The 16,039-nt window shown below is 43.9% G+C and overlaps 1 pseudogene; it reads left to right on the plus strand.

Annotated features, from left to right (window-relative positions):
• LOC121985214 overlaps nt 1–16,039 on the plus strand; it is a 48,499-nt pseudogene that overhangs the window by 19,752 nt on the left and 12,708 nt on the right.

Raw genomic sequence — 16,039 nt, forward strand, 5'->3', positions numbered from 1 at the left:
CGGCCCCGCTTATCTCTGTCATGACTTTTTTGGCTTGCATATTAGATAATCTTCTGTTCCTTTCACTTTCTATTTTGGCAAGAAATTTTTTCCTCGTCCCAACTTTAAGTGTTTTTTAAAACTCTTCCGCTCGGCACCACGCTATGCCAGATAAGCGAATTGTCTTTAATGTCTTTCATCATGCGACTAAGCAGCCGCTCGGCGAACGGACGGCGCTCGTTCACTTGCTCGCATTTTTAATTCCGATTAACTATCTTTTGCTTCGCGCCTCACCTCAAAGGGGTTTTTGCTGGATTTTCGCAAGGCCTTCCGCTCGGACGTTTATAGACGCCGGCTCGTCTCTCGATCTTTAACGACAGGGCTCGTCGGCGCGGATATTTATAGCCGGTCGGCGCGGCTTTCGATCTTTAACGACGGGGCTCGTCGGCGCGGATATTTATAGCCGGTCGGCGCGGCTCTCGATCTTTAACGACGGGGCTCGTCGGCGCGGATATTTATAGCCGGTCGGCGCGGCTCTCGATCTTTAACGACGGGGCTCGTCGGCCTTTCGCTCGGACGTTTATAGACGTCGGCTCGTCTCTCGATCTTTAACGTCGGAGCTCGACGGCGCGGATATTTATAGCCGGTCGGCGCGGCTCTCGATCTTTAACGACGGGGCTCGTCGGCGCGGATATTTATAGCCGGTCGGCGCGGCTCTCGATCTTTAACGACGGGGCTCGTCGGCGCGGATATTTATAGCCGGTCGGCGCGGCTCTCGATCTTTAACGACGGAGCTCGTCGGCGCGGATATTTATAGCCGGTCGGCGCGGCTCTCGATCTTTAACGACGGGGCTCGTCGGCCTTTCGCTCGGACGTTTATAGACGCCGGCTCGTCTCTCGATCTTTAACGTCGGAGCTCGACGGCGCGGATATTTATAGCCGGTCGGCGCGGCTCTCGATCTTTAACGACGGGGCTCGTCGGCCTTTCAAGGCTAACTCCTTACCAGGCCGAGCGGCCTTGGCCTTCGTGTCATATCCCGTGCTTGAACAATATTTGTGCCCGGCCGAACAGCACGGGCTATCTGCTTATAGAGTCTTTAAATATATAAACCTCCCGGTCGATCGGCTCGGGGGCCTTCACTTCTCGAGCGCTTGGCTCGACCAATTTACCTCCGGCCGAACGGCTCGGGGCCTTCGTTTCTTTGTTGGCGATGCCTTATTTGTTCTCTTGATTTTTCATTTCTGCAATTCAAGTATTCAGTCGAAAAAGTACACAGGATGATTTACATAGACACACCTTTCACCCCGCCCGATAAGGCTGGAGGTGGTTCGCGCTCCACGGCCTATCTAGCTGCCGACCTTCCTCATCTTCCAAATAATACGCGCCCGAGCGGAGCTTCTCGATGATTTTGAAGGGACCTGCCCACGGAGCTTCAAGCTTGCCGACGTCGCCGACCGGCTTGACTTTCTTCTAGACCAGGTCGCCGACCTGGAATGATCTGGGAATGACGCGTCGGTTGTAGTTTTGCTTCATCCGTTGACGGTATGCCATCAGCCGAATGGATGCCTTGGCTCGCTCCTCGTCAACCAAATCCAGCTCCATGTTCCTTCGCTCGGCGTTGCCTTCATCGTAACATTGGACCCGGACGGACTCGACGCCGACTTCAACCGGAATGACCGCTTCGCCGCCGTACACCAGATGAAAAGGTGTGACGCCCGTTCCTTCCTTAGGAGTCGTTCGGATGGCCCATAAAACGCCCGGCACTTCATCCGGCCAACGCCCTCCCAAGTGGTCGAGCCGAGCGCGCAGAATACGGAGGCCACCTCGGCTTGACCATTGCTTTGGGGGTAAGCCACGGACGTGAAGTGTTGCTCGATGCCGTAGCTTTTGCACCAATCTTCTAGCACCTTCCCTGTGAATTGCCGCCCATTGTCGGAAACCAATCGGCGAGGGATACCGAACCTACAGATGATGTGTTGCCAGATGAATTTTTTGACCATCTGTTCGGTGATCTTGGCTAGTGGCTCGGCCTCCACCCACTTGGAAAAATAATCGACCGCCACCAGCAAAAATTTCCTCTGTCCGGTCGCCATCGGAAATGGACTCACAATATCCATTCCCCATTGATCGAACGGACATGAGACGGTTGATGCCTTCATCTCCTCTGTCGGTCGGTGGGAGAAGTTGTGATACTTCTGGCACGAAAGGCACGTAGCAACTGTCCGAGCGGCGTCTATTTGTAAGGTCGGCCAAAAGTATCCAGCTAGCAGGATCTTCTTAGCTAGTGATCGTCCGCCTGGATGTCCTCCGCACGATCCTTGATGTACCTCTCGGAGGATGTAAGCCGAGTCTTCTGAGCTCACGCATTTCAACAGCGGGCGAGAGAAAGCCTTCTTGTAGAGCTGATCGCCAATGAGTGTGAACCGACCGGCCCTCCTCCTGAGCAACTGGGCTTTATCTCGATCGACCGGTGTGGCTCCCGAGCGGAGGAACTCTATGATGGGTGTCCTCCAGTCGCTTGGAAACGTGAGGCCTTGCATCCGGTCGACGTGCGCCACCAACAGTACTTTTTCAATTGGTTGCTGAATGGCGACCGGCGTTATTGAGCTTGCGAGTTTGGCTAACTCATCGGCTGCTTGGTTCTCCGTTCGGGGAATCTTCTGAATAAGCACCTCTCGGAAAGTAGCTTTGAGTTTTTCAAAGGCCTCAGCGTAGAGTTTAAGCCGAACGCTGTTGATTTCAAAGGTGCCAGAAAGTTGCTGAGCGGCCAACTGTGAATCCGAATAAAGTGTCACCCGACCGGCTTCCACATGCCGTGCTGCCTGCAATCCGGCTATGAGGGCCTCATACTCTGCTTCATTGTTGGTAGCTTTGTAATCTAGCCGGACGGATAGGTGCATCTTTTCTTCTTGAGGTGAGAGCAGCAATATTCCAATCCCACTTCCGAGCCGAGTGGAAGACCCATCCACATATATTCTCCACTTAGCTTCCGGCTCTGGCCTTTGCACTTCGGTCACAAAATCAGCCAAGGATTGCGCTTTGATCGCCGAGCGGGGCTGATATTGGATGTCAAATTCACTTAGTTCTGCCGTCCACTTGATGAGCCGTCCGGACGCTTCTGGATTCAACAGTACTCTTCCTAGTGGACTGTTCGTCCGGACAATGATGGTGTGAGCCAAGAAATATGGTCGAAGGCGCCAAGCGGCTAGAACCAAAGCAAAGGCCAACTTCTCGAGCCCGGTGTAACGAGATTCAGCATCTTTTAAAATGTGGCTCAGAAAATACACCGGCTGCTCCTCGCCGCTGGACCTTACAAGTGCCGAGCCTACAGCATGCTCGGTTGAAGACAGATAAATATAAAGTGACTCACCCCCGATCGGCTTGGCTAGTACAGGCAGGGAATTAAGATATGTCTTCAATTCTTCGAATGCTCGGTCGCATTCCTCGTCCCAGTGAAATTTAGTGGCCTTGCGCAAAATTTTGAAGAAAGGGAGGCGCCGGTCGGCAGTTTTGGAGATGAATCTGGACAATGCGGTTATCCGACCGGTCAACCGCTGCACTTCCCTTGTATTTCTTGGAGGCGGCATGTCTTGTAGAGCTTTCACCTTGCTGGGATTTGCTTCGATTCCCCGCTCGGTCACTATGTACCCCAAGAAACGACCTCCTTTTGCTCCGAACAGACACTTCTGGGGATTTAGCTTGACTCCATATTTGCGCAGCGCTTGGAAGGTTTCTTCCATGTCCTTGAAGAGATCGGCCGCTCGGACGGATTTGATAAGAATGTCGTCCACATAGACTTCCAGATTCCGCCCGATCTGCTCCCTGAACACTTTGTTCATCAAGCGCTGATAGGTGGCCCCGACGTTCTTCAATCCGAATGGCATCACATTATAGCAATATGTGCCGTCGGCCGTTACGAAGCTTACTTTTTCTTGATCTTCCCGGGCGAGCGGCACTTGATGATATCCGTAGCCGGCCGTAGAGTCCACCAGCTGATCTATCCGGGGCAGGGGATAAAAATCTTTGGGGCATGCTTTGTTTAAGTCCCGAAAGTCGATGCAGACTCTCCACTTGCCGCCCGGCTTGGAGACTAATACTACGTTAGCCAGCCAGCTCGGGAACTGCACCTCGCGTATATGGCCGGCCTCCAGAAGCTTCTCGACTTCCGCCCGGATGATGGAGTTCTGCTCGGCACTGAAATATCTTTTTCTCTGTTTTATCGGTCGAGCGTCCGGTCGGACATGCAACTCATGCTGCGCTATGCTCGGCGAAATTCCGGGTAACTCATGTGTCGACCAGACAAATACATCATGGTTTCGTCGGAGGCATAGGATCAGCTCCTCCTTCTGCTTCTCCTCCAGATCAGAGGCAATAAAAGTTGTAGCCTCCAGTCGGGTCGGGTGAATCTGCACTTCCTTTTTTTCTTCATAAATTAGAGAGGGTGGCTTTTCAGTGATGGCATTTACCTCGATTCGAGGCGCCTTCCGAGCGGAACAGGCTTCTGCTCGGATCATCTCTATATAGCAACGCCGAGCTGCTAGCTGATCTCCCCGTACTTCTCCCACTTTGTCCTCCACGGGGAACTTGATTTTCTGATGGAAGGTTGAGACGACCGCTCGGAATTCGCTGAGCGCCGGTCGTCCCAAAATTACATTGTAAGATGAGGGAGAGTCGACCACCACGAAGTTTATTGTCCTTGTCCTCCTGAGCGACTCTTCCCCAGCGAGGTAGCCAGCCGAATCTGTCCGACCGGTTGAACTTCGTTGCCCATAAACCCGTAGAGCGGGGTCGTCATGGGCAGCAGCTCGGCTCGATCAATTTGCAGCTGATCGAACGCCTTCTTGAATATGATGTTGACCGAGCTCCCTGTGTCAACAAATACACGGTGAATAGTGTAATTGGCTATTACCGCTTTGATGAGTAAGGCATCATCGTGGGGTACTTCGACTCCTTCCAAGTCCCCTGGTCCGAAACTGATTTCCGGTCCGTTCGCCCGCTCTTGGCTGCAGCTGACTGCATGAATCTGGAGTTGCCGGACGCCCGCCTTTCTGGCTCGGTTGGAGTCTCCTCCGGTCGGCCCACCAGCAATAACGTTGATCTCGCCCCGGGAAGTATTGCTCCTATTTTCCTCTTCCCGAGTGGACGGTCGGGACCGTTCTCTGGACGCTCGGCGATTCTCCTGTCTTGGAGATCGGTGCCGATCGGGCGTCTGTTGATGTAGCCTCTCGGTGCGGGTCCGGTCGGTTTCATGGGTCCTTTGTCTCCGGTCGATGGAAGGAGACCGTCGTTCGGCCTTCCTGGGAACGGGATTAGCCACGAAGGGAAGACTTCGACAATCCCTCGTGTTGTGCGTATCCGTCCGGTGGAAGGAGCAGAACATAGGGGTCCATCTCTTCTTTGGCTTGGTCCGAGCGGCAGCTACCTCTTGCACTTGGGATCTCACACGAGGGGAGCGGATTGCTTCGGCCCTTGGTCCTCTAGGCGGTTGATGAGCGGCATGCTGTCTCCGTTCGGCATGAATAGGCGCCCTCTCGGTTGGAGTTTCCTTTTTCCGGGCGGCTTGCGCTTCTTCCACGTTTATGTATTCGTTGGCCCGATGTAGCATGTGATCATAATCTAGGGGCGGCTTTCGGATGAGCGACCGGAAGAAGTCCCCATCCACTAGGCCTTGTGTGAAGGCATTCATCATGGTCTCCGATGTGGCCGTTGGAATATCCATTGCCACCTTGTTGAACCGCTGGATGTAAGTTCGAAGCGATTCTCTCGGCTCTTGCTTGATGGCGAACAAGCTGACACTTGTCTTCTGATAACGCCGACTGCTGGCGAAATGGTGGAGGAAGGCCGTTCGGAAGTCCTTGAAGCTTGTGATGGATCCGTCCGGCAGCCTCTGAAACCACCGTTGAGCCGATCCCGAGAGAGTGGTAAGAAAAACTCGGCATTTTACTCCATCTGTGTATTGATGGAGTGTAGCCGTGTTATCAAACTTACCCAGATGATCATCCGGGTCTGTTGTTCCATTGTACTCGCCGATCGTCGGAGGCACGTAGTGCTTGGGCAGAGGGTCTCGTAGAATAGCCTCCGAGAATTGGCGATTGATCCGCTCGGGAGATGAGTCCGCTCGGGGGGCTTTCCCCTTTCTGTCGTCTCGCCTGGGCATCTTGTCTGAAGAAGATCCTCTATCTCTTCGAGCTGGTACGGCTTCAGGGGTGCGAAATAAGGCTCGATGGAATGCGACGGTGGCTGGAGGTGCTTCCGCTCGGCCACCCGACGCAGATGTTGCTTGTTGCTCCGGCCGCTCGGCTGCTGCTTTCTGTTTTTGCTCCACAAGTTTGGCGGCCCTCATCTCAACCAGAGCGTCGAGTTCTTCTGTTGAAAGCGCCACCGTGTGTTGTCGTCTAGCCTCGTCCATCGTTCCCGTTCGGATGCAGGTGCGTTCCCACAGACGGCGCCAAATTGATCCTGTCCGAACCGCTGAACCAAAGGACGCTGGGCACGCGGCGCGCTCCTAGTCGATGGAGTGGATCTCCGGCTGGTCAAACGAAGCTCCGGCGATCCTGCACCAAAGTCGAGCCGGGAAAGGATTCCCGGCGGCGACCCTCCGACGCTCAAGTCAGGTAAGTGGTGGAAAAAGTGGCTGCCAAGCTCGTATTATGCGTACTTTTGGCGGAGTAATAGGCTCTTTATATAGGAAGGAGAAGGAACTAATGCACGTCCACCGAGGTGCATACGTGTCAGCAACCCATACCCCGGTATGCACCTGTCAGAGAGCTTACCTGACACCATACTGCTACAGTCCGAGCATGTTCTTCGATGGGACAATAGGACCCCCCGTTGACAGACTAGGAGTATGGCGTAGCCATACGACTTGATACGACTTGACGGCTGTCAGAAGCTGTTCCCGTCTTTTACCCACCGCCTGACCGGAACGTCCGACCGGCCGGGCGGGCGAAGAACGTCGTCCGGACGGCCTTAATTCCTTGCGCCGACCGGGAGGCACGTCCTTCCGCTCGGTCATTATGTACTGCTTCATTTGAGCGTCGGAATCCTGGTCCCTACCAGGGTGCCTTTTACTATTAGATTTCCCTTTCTTCCGAGTCCGGTCGGTTCGTCCCTTTCCGGCGAGCCACTGGACCCTTTGACCTCCCCGTGGCGTTGACCCCTCCTTATGGGGTTCCGGATTCTTACCGCCGGATCAGATAATATCAATTGAGTCGTTCAATTGCTTTGTTGGAGTTTGAGGGCAGAGTGTGCTTGTGATTTTGTGGCCACCCCTTTGTCACATGAAAGAAACATGGGTATAATACATCTTGGAGGAAGTTTAAAGGTTCATCTTCTCTTGTTTACATTTTGTTTCATTATTGGATGTCAGGGTTTCATAGTTGATAAATCGGACTTTTCCTTTGCGTACCACGATGACTCTCCTTCACTTGTGTGTTTGCCTGCTTTTCTAACCTTAACATGCCCTTTGCCTCCTCCATGTGATCCACATGCGTGTTGTACTACTTGCATTTTTGTGAAGGAGTCTAGCTTTTATGTGGCTTAATTTTCATAATTGTGATTCAAATCTAATTGAAATATGAGGTCTAATTCCTTTATAGGATTTTTTCTCTTTGACCACTAAGATTATTTATTCTCTCAAATAACTACTAAAGTTTCAAATTGTTTCATGACCTCACAAAGAAAAAGTCTATTAATTAACTTTGTTTATGGTATAATTCTATGATGTAATTTCATAAAAAATTAATGTAATATTATTAATTTGATAATATTTGCACTCTGTGTTATTAATGACATGATTAAAGTTGAACGAAAGTGAGATACAAGAGATCTAAGAAAAGCGTAATTAACATAATTAAAGTGATTTAAACTATCTAAATAGTTTACATAGTTCAATGGAGGGATAAGATGACCAAAAATAGTTAGGACCAACTAATTATTTATTCTCTCACTACTAGTGTTTCAAATTGTTTCATGATCTCACAAAGAAAAAGCCTACTAATTAACTTTGTTTTTTCGTATAATTCTATGATGTAATTTTCATAAAAAATTAATGTAATATTATTAATTTAATAATATTTTGATATTATTGTCATTATACTATGTGTTATTAGAAGGGGAGCTTTGAGGTCACGGGTTCGAGTCTTAGAAACTGCCTCTTGCAAAGTAGAGGGTAACGATGTGTACAATAGACCATTCATCCAAATCCTGCATTGGCAGAAGTTTAGTGTACTAGACTGCCCTTTATACTATGTGCTATCAATATAACTTTGTTGTTCTATTATATAGTATCTGTATTCCGTGTAATTAAAGACATGATTATAGTTGAACGGAAGTGGGATACAAGAGATCTAAGAAAATCTTAATTAATGTAATTAAAGTGATTTAAACCATCTGATAGTACTAATGATGTGATCTTACATAGTTCAATGGAGGGATAAGATGACAAAAAATAGTTAGGACAAATAGGGCTTTGCTTTATGATGAATATGACAATAGGAAGCATTCTTATTGGAATGTCTTTTCTTATATCAATCATGAGATAATTTATTTTCTTTTTCCATTTCAAGTTTCTCATATTGGTTCGTAGTTTGTTGATCATATGGATCTGATATGACCATACTCAGATATTTCAACCATTAGATCCTGGTACAGATTTTGACATTCTTTTCAACATGTAAATATAATTCCATCTATACAATTGCTTTACGTCATTTTGTCTTCTATCAAATATTGTAATTTATGGAGAGCAATGATCTTTTAATTTTCTATGAAAGTTGCTCTTATATCAGTTCAAGATTTTCATCTTTGCTACCTTAATCGTTACATTTGTTTGTTATTGAATTCTTTACTCTGAACTATAAATATAAAGCATGAGTGATTATGCAGTCATGATTTGCACTTCATTTGCATTTTTTTTTTTAAAGTTTGATGATCTTTTTGGATCGATGGTTAACTTGTAGCTTTGAATTGTTCACTCTTGGGGTGATTGAGTGTATTGTTTATTAAGCTATTGTATCTGATATTTTTATTATCCAGCTTATGCTAGATTGGCATTGGCATGTTTCAATCCTGAACTGAGTTTCCTGGCATATGAAAAATCCCAAGTGCAATCTGTGGAGTTTCACTGTGTAACATGCATGTTTCTTTATCTAATATTTGTACTGGACCATGGAAAATAAAGATATCCACTCCAAGCTAGTCTTTATCCTGAAATATTATAGGCTGTTAGTGGAGAAGTGGTTGCCAATTATAAAGTCCCACGTGAGACATTGGACCTTTATCTGTGGTTTTCTAGGCTGTGCATATTAAACACCTGTGCTGAACTTGTCTTTGTTTGCTAGTGTGTGAAGCTAGTTAAGGGAAATTATTAAAACAGTAAGGAAACTTACTGGTTGTTTGACATTGATAGCTGTGGATATATTCATGTACAATGTGTTTATTTTTCAGCCCAATCCTTTCCTTAAAAGGATCAATTAAGTTGTCCTTTGGCCCTTGTCATAATTGGGATCATTGGCAATACTTTTTCCCAGTCCAGGTTCTCATAATAAGATGCAAGTGTAAATAGAATATTTGTCATCTTATTTTTTGATAACATGGCTTCTGAACTTGAGCTGATTCCTCATTCTATTTGTTAAGTTGTTTTCCGAACATGATAATATGGAATAAGGTGTATAACTATAATCCTGTTTGTAGTCCTGAACTATATAAAATATTGATTTTTCTATAGTAACATTTAACATGATAGATTATATAGCCACGTAAATAGATGCCTTGAATTAAGGGTTTGTTCCTTATTAAGCTTCCTTGGCAGAAACCTGGAAGCTGCTACATATGGATTTCGTTTTATGTTAGTAGTTGCAAGATTTAAGAAAACATCTGAACTACGCAAAATCTTTTTTTTTATATCCATTTTTTCCATTGTGCTTTTAATGTGGAAATTTCAAATTTATATTATTTATCCAAGACCGGCTAAGTTGCTGCCGTGTGATGTGGTGGTCACGGATATGAGTCGCAAAAACAGTCTCTTACAATGCAGAATAAGACTGTATACAATAGGCCCTTCCCTAACACCCCATGCACCGAGCTACCCTATTCAAGGGCGCCTAAGTTCTTTCTCCTTTTTCTTTTCGTCTATAGATTCTAAATGTTAATTTATTCACCAACCTCTTTGTTTAGTTGCTTTGATCTGAAACTGATTAGTGATTATATATGGTTTCTACAGTTCATCTTTATGGTGAGCTCTGATAATTAAGAAAATTGAGTTTTGGCATGATATGTTCATAAACATGGTCAACACTTCTACTTAAACTATTGAAGGACAACTACTAAAATCACTATGTACTGATGCTTACATCACGGGCACATAAAATAGTTGACTAAATGAAAAAGTTTTTTTTTTAATATACAGGTTAGAACTGGTAATAAAATTGGTTGCAATTTTTCCCAAATCTGAGTCGAAAATTGGGCTCATTTTTTCTATGGGATTCCAAGTTCAAACTTGTGAACGGGCATACATTATAAATTAAAACATAAGTTACTTGACAAAGTTGATTGCTTTCTCATGAATGTTTTAAATTGGTCTAATTAGGTTGCTTTTCACTAAAGTGGTTCTTTATGTGCATGGAAGTTAGTCAGATCAAGTCAAAAGCTATCCATGTCTATTTAGGTTCGGGTGGGTACTAGGGTTGGATTTTAGGCTGAGAAGGAAACTTTGGTCCGATCTTAATTTTCTGAATGTTGAGGGTTGGACTAACTCTAAGCAAAAACACTAGAATTTCATAAAAAATCAGTGGGTTGAAACAGCATCAAGTTATGCAAGTTACAAATTCATTTTACAGTTAATAATTCCATGCCTTTGATGTAAAACTGACTAAATGACATGTTTCATTTTGTAGTGACTATTTATTCAAACTTTTGCTTATTGGAGATTCAGGTGTTGGAAAGTCTTGTTTACTCCTAAGATTTGCGGTAAGATGCAACTTGAATTTGTTGTTTATTACTATAGCCTGTATTTCAGATGCATTAGCAGATCTTGAATTAATTGTTAGGTTTCATATTCTTCTTGTGACTTTTCTTTTTGGCTTCTATGCATTGAGAATGATCCTCCTATAGGTAAATGCCAAATTTAAGGTTATCCAGTTTAAATGCCACTCTCAATCTTGTTATGACAACTAATACATTTTCTCTTTTATAATCCTGGAGAAATGGGATTTGCTGGTTTTGTATATAAATGTTGTTTCACAAATGATATCCCATTTTAGTTTTAATGGTTTAGTTTGCTATAGAATCTTTCTAATTTTATGTCTAATTTTCTATAATCTTCTCTGGAGGAAACCTTCATTTTCATTTAGTAATGTTTGCAAATAATAATTATTGGAGAAAGGAAAACACAATGATGGAGGGATTGAAAGAGATGCTTACATAGAATACAAGTAGGATGGTTGAAATGGAGGAGACCCTTGGCTGTTTTATGTGATCGTAAAGTGCTTCTAAAACTTAAAGAAAAGTTCTACAAAATAACGGTTAGACCGCTATATTATATGATGCTGAATGTTGGGCTATGACTTGAGCACATGAGTAGAAGATAAGAGTTGCAGAGATGAGGATGTTAAGATGGATGTGTGGATATACGAGGATGGACATAATAAGAAATGAGAGCATTAAAGAGAGTCGGAGTTACATCTATTGAGGGAAAACTCCAATAGACACGTTTAAGATGATACGAACATGTACTTAGACGATCAATAAATGTGCGATGTGAAACTACGACAAATATGCACATCAAACGAGCAAGAGGAAGACAAAAAAAAATACTTGGTTAGCAACAATAAAATAAGATAAAATTTATTTAGGTATAGATGATGATATAGTAGAGGATAGAGTTCAATGGTCTAAAAGGATCTATATAGCCGACTCCACCTAGTGGGATAAGTTTGATTGTTATTTTTAGCATGGTTTAAAATCTCATGATGTTGGGCAAAGTTGTGTACATTAGATCCAATGTAATTCAACACTTATATGGGATCCCGCATTAGCGGGAGCTTCCAGATCTGAGCTGCTCTTTTTTTTTTTAACTTTAGTGCTAGTCGTCTAGTTAGTCTAGGAAGAGGCTCGATTGAATTCTTAAACCTATCTTCTCTCTCTCTCTCTCTCTCTCTCTTTTACTCAAAAAAGAATCTTCCTTAGCCTTCTCTCTCCCATGCTTCCATAGGTCAACAACCCACCAACCACCAACCTTATTGTTAAAATTAATGAGTTAAATTGTCAAATGTTAACGTTGCATGAATATTTTTTTTAAGATTTTAGTGATGGTGTGAGTTAACTTTGCTTTTTAATTAATAGTATTTTATGCAATGTAATGCTATTTAAAATATCCACTTAATTTTAGGGCAATATAATAAATAGTTTTTCCCATTCAAATAACTTTAATTGTGGTCAGTGGACCCCTCCTTACACTCACATCCTCTAAGTTGCTTTCTTCCCAATCTACATTGACACAATGAGGTTTTGCCTTCCTACTTCCAACTATTTGAGTCTATCAATTAATTTTCCATTGTCTTCTCTCCATTAAAATGCCTTGTTGTTGCATACACCATAGAAGGCAATTCCACCTAGCCTCAACTTAGTTTCAGGTAAAACACCATATTTCGTATTGCCTCGCATTATCAAAACAATGAAAGTAGTGCTACCTTTACTCTTACCAAAGCAACAACAATTGCATCTCCTTGTTGAGAGAAGTCGTAGCTGTGTTAGAGATCCTTTTTTCTCTCCTCCAAATAGTATTGGCCATGGATAACCTCATCCTTGAATCGTTTGTCTTTGCTAATCCCTCTAGTGTCGTCACTGCTTACCTCTACATGCCATCATGTTAACCTTCTCAAGTGATCAAATAATGGTAGTGTTTATATCATATGAGGGGGGAGGGAAGGGGTGGTGGCTTGATTGTGTAGGTAATGGTTCCATGGAGACTAAAGGGAAATCCACTAGTGATGATGCTAGTTGAGTTGTGACCTCAACACGATACACAATATTAATGAGAGGTTTTGTGAAGTTAATAAATTACATAAAATGACACTTGTGGAGAGGAGCACATGAAAGATGGAGTTATGAATAATTATATAATTTTTGTTTTTCTTGCCATGTGGCACATGGAAGAAACCCATGTCTTCAACTCAAAGGTATGACTTTTAACATATAGAATATAATTATAAGACAATAAACTTTTCAATTTTTTTTAATAATATCTTTTTCCGAAGTGCCTAACTAGCAATGTGAAAATTACATGTTTGTACTTTAGGTGTAGAAGTCATGCTATGGTACACTTTACCATCCCTTTGAATTTCCAAATATTTGTTCTATTTTATCGTAGAGTTTGACATGACAATTGGAGTGATCCCTGAAATAGCAAGTTCAAACTATTTCATGATAGTTAAATATTAGAAAGAGACATGATTATTCATTCTATCTTATGTAAGAGTTTGACATGACCACTAAAGCAACCCAACCTATGTCATGATAATTAGACATTGGAAAGAGTTACTATGGGAAATATGTTACATGTAAAGATACAAACATGTTTCTTTTGGCACATATGAACTTTTGTTATAGTGACATGAATATTTGGGTTGCATAACTTGTTTTAATCTAAGTTTATAAGTCTCATTATAAGTCTTTGAATACTGAAAAAATTTACTTTTGCTTGCTTGGAAGATAATTTTCTTTGGAAGGTGGACTCCTCACTCTTGAAGGAAATTTTCATAGTTACCTATTTTTCTCTTCTTGGTGGATTCTAATTTAGAAACTTTCCCTTGTTGTGATGGAGCTTACTAATGTAGCATTGACTACTACTTTATCATCAACTTGCTCTTCCTCACAATGGCCATGATTTGAATCAAGTTCCTTTCTTTGAATCAAATCCAAACTTGGTATGCAAATAAGATAAATTGCTTCCTTTTTAACTTGGTTAAATTTTTCAAGGGAGATCTTCTTACAAATAGATGCTTGCTTTTTAAAATTTTATAGTATGACTTGACAAACTCCACCCATGTCGGATAAACTTTGCCATGGCTAGTCTCAAACATGGAAAGGAGGGTTGCGTAATTTGCCCACCAACATACAAGGCAAATGTTATATTTGAATTTATCAAATTATTGACAGCAAAAAATGAAACCGTCACCTTGGCAGTCTCTCCAGGGTGACCCTCCATTGTATGGAAGGGAGGTAAATTATGGGGGACCTGGCCCAGCAACAACAGTGCATGCAAGGAGGGGTTGAGGCAATCAACGGGGTATTCCACACCCACTAGGAATTGACCCCAGACCTATTGGTAGCATGAATTGATCAAACTATTGTACTAATGTTAGATTATTCCTTGGACGGAAGGTGTTGCAGGTTCGATTGCAATGTATTAGTAAGGAATGCTACATCTTCATAAGAACTTGGGCATAGTATTAAATATGTAAGAATTTCTTCACTATAGGCTAGATAAAAATAGAATTATAGGAATACCGACTATTTTACATTTGACACATAGAATATAAGAATGCTCATTAGCAATGCAATGAAGATAGTAGATACGTTAATTAGATGAATAATTAATATTTCAAAAAATCCAAGATATGACATTAGGATCATAGCACAACACTGCTGATACAAGGTGAGAAGGAAAGATAATGAGTCACTGTATGACATGATTAACAACTTGTATTTCAAACTATAGTTACAAGAAGTTAATGGCACTAGGAAGGGTTGGCCTAACTTTCCACAAGCAAAAATTCTGATTTTAGCCCCAATCGCAATCTTGTTAACGACAAGTTTTCAAAGGAACTTAATAAAAGCTTAGATAATTATTTATGTAGTTGGATTCCACCCTCATCCTGGCTAATGATATAAATAACCATCATTTCTTACACAACATTAATTTCTTAACATATATATTACTGGATTTTAAAAAGGAAAATTATAAAGTCTTCTTTTAGCATAACTCCACCTCATGGATTGACATCATCATAATTTTATTCTGATTTAAAAATCTATCTTTTAACCTCAGGAACATCAGGAGTTCAATTCTATTTATTATTATTGATCCGGCGGTAAGAATGGGGGATCCACTTCCTGAAGGGTCTCAGCTTGAGGACAGATGAAGGGCCGACTAAGCGGTTAATGGTCTCGCCGAGCAGCTGAGTAGGTCCGAGCGGAACCAAAGATAACCCAGCCATGGGCTGGGGTTTCCGACGCCAAGGCAGGAGAACCGAATGGCCGATCGGGACGTCTGCCCGGCTGGGACCGAAGGTCCAAGCGGGTGGTCCGTTCGGCCAGGATAAGGGCGAGGGTATGAAGGTTAGCCGAGCGGCCTATTCGTCCGGCTCAGGATATGGGATGTCAGCAAGGGCATGTCTGATGATTACGCCGTACACAAGAGTGTACGATGGAGGATCTCGCCGTCACATCATGGAGAGGTTGATATAGTGGCGGTATGGCCTTAGGGGCGTCTTTCTGACAGACCCATACCTGGGCATGGTCCTCCTGACAGACCCATACCTGGGCATGGTCGAAATCAGATGATTGCTTTGATTGGCGCGCCCAGGCTCCTTCGAGAGGTCTATATAAGGTCCCCATTTCTTCACCGCATGTACGCGGGTCTTGATCCTGAGGCCACCTTTTTGTTATTCCTCGCCTGACTTGAGCGTCGGAGGGCCGTCGCCGGGACACCCCTCCCGGCTCGGTTTTGCTGCAGGTTCGCCGGAGCACTCGAAGATCCAGCAGGGAGCGCCACGTGCCCAGTGTCCGTTGACTCCCGGTTCGGACAGGATCAATTATCAACTGACTTATACATTTTGTTGGTGCGGGAAGCATCCGACGATCGAACCTTAGTTTTGATAATGGCAAAGGGATTCAAAGTTAAGTTTAATTGTTATCTAATGTGTATGACTGAGTGTTTTAGGAAAGTCCTAGTTGCGGTTAGGCAAGGGAAAACCCTAGGGTGGTAACTCTGTGCGGGAAGTCTTGGCGGGTTGGCGCTTCGGGCAAAAATCCTAGGGGGTGGTAACGCTAGGTTAA

This window comes from Zingiber officinale, chromosome 1B (assembly GCF_018446385.1).
Source record: "Zingiber officinale cultivar Zhangliang chromosome 1B, Zo_v1.1, whole genome shotgun sequence".
NCBI classification, from domain to species: Eukaryota; Viridiplantae; Streptophyta; class Magnoliopsida; order Zingiberales; family Zingiberaceae; genus Zingiber; species Zingiber officinale.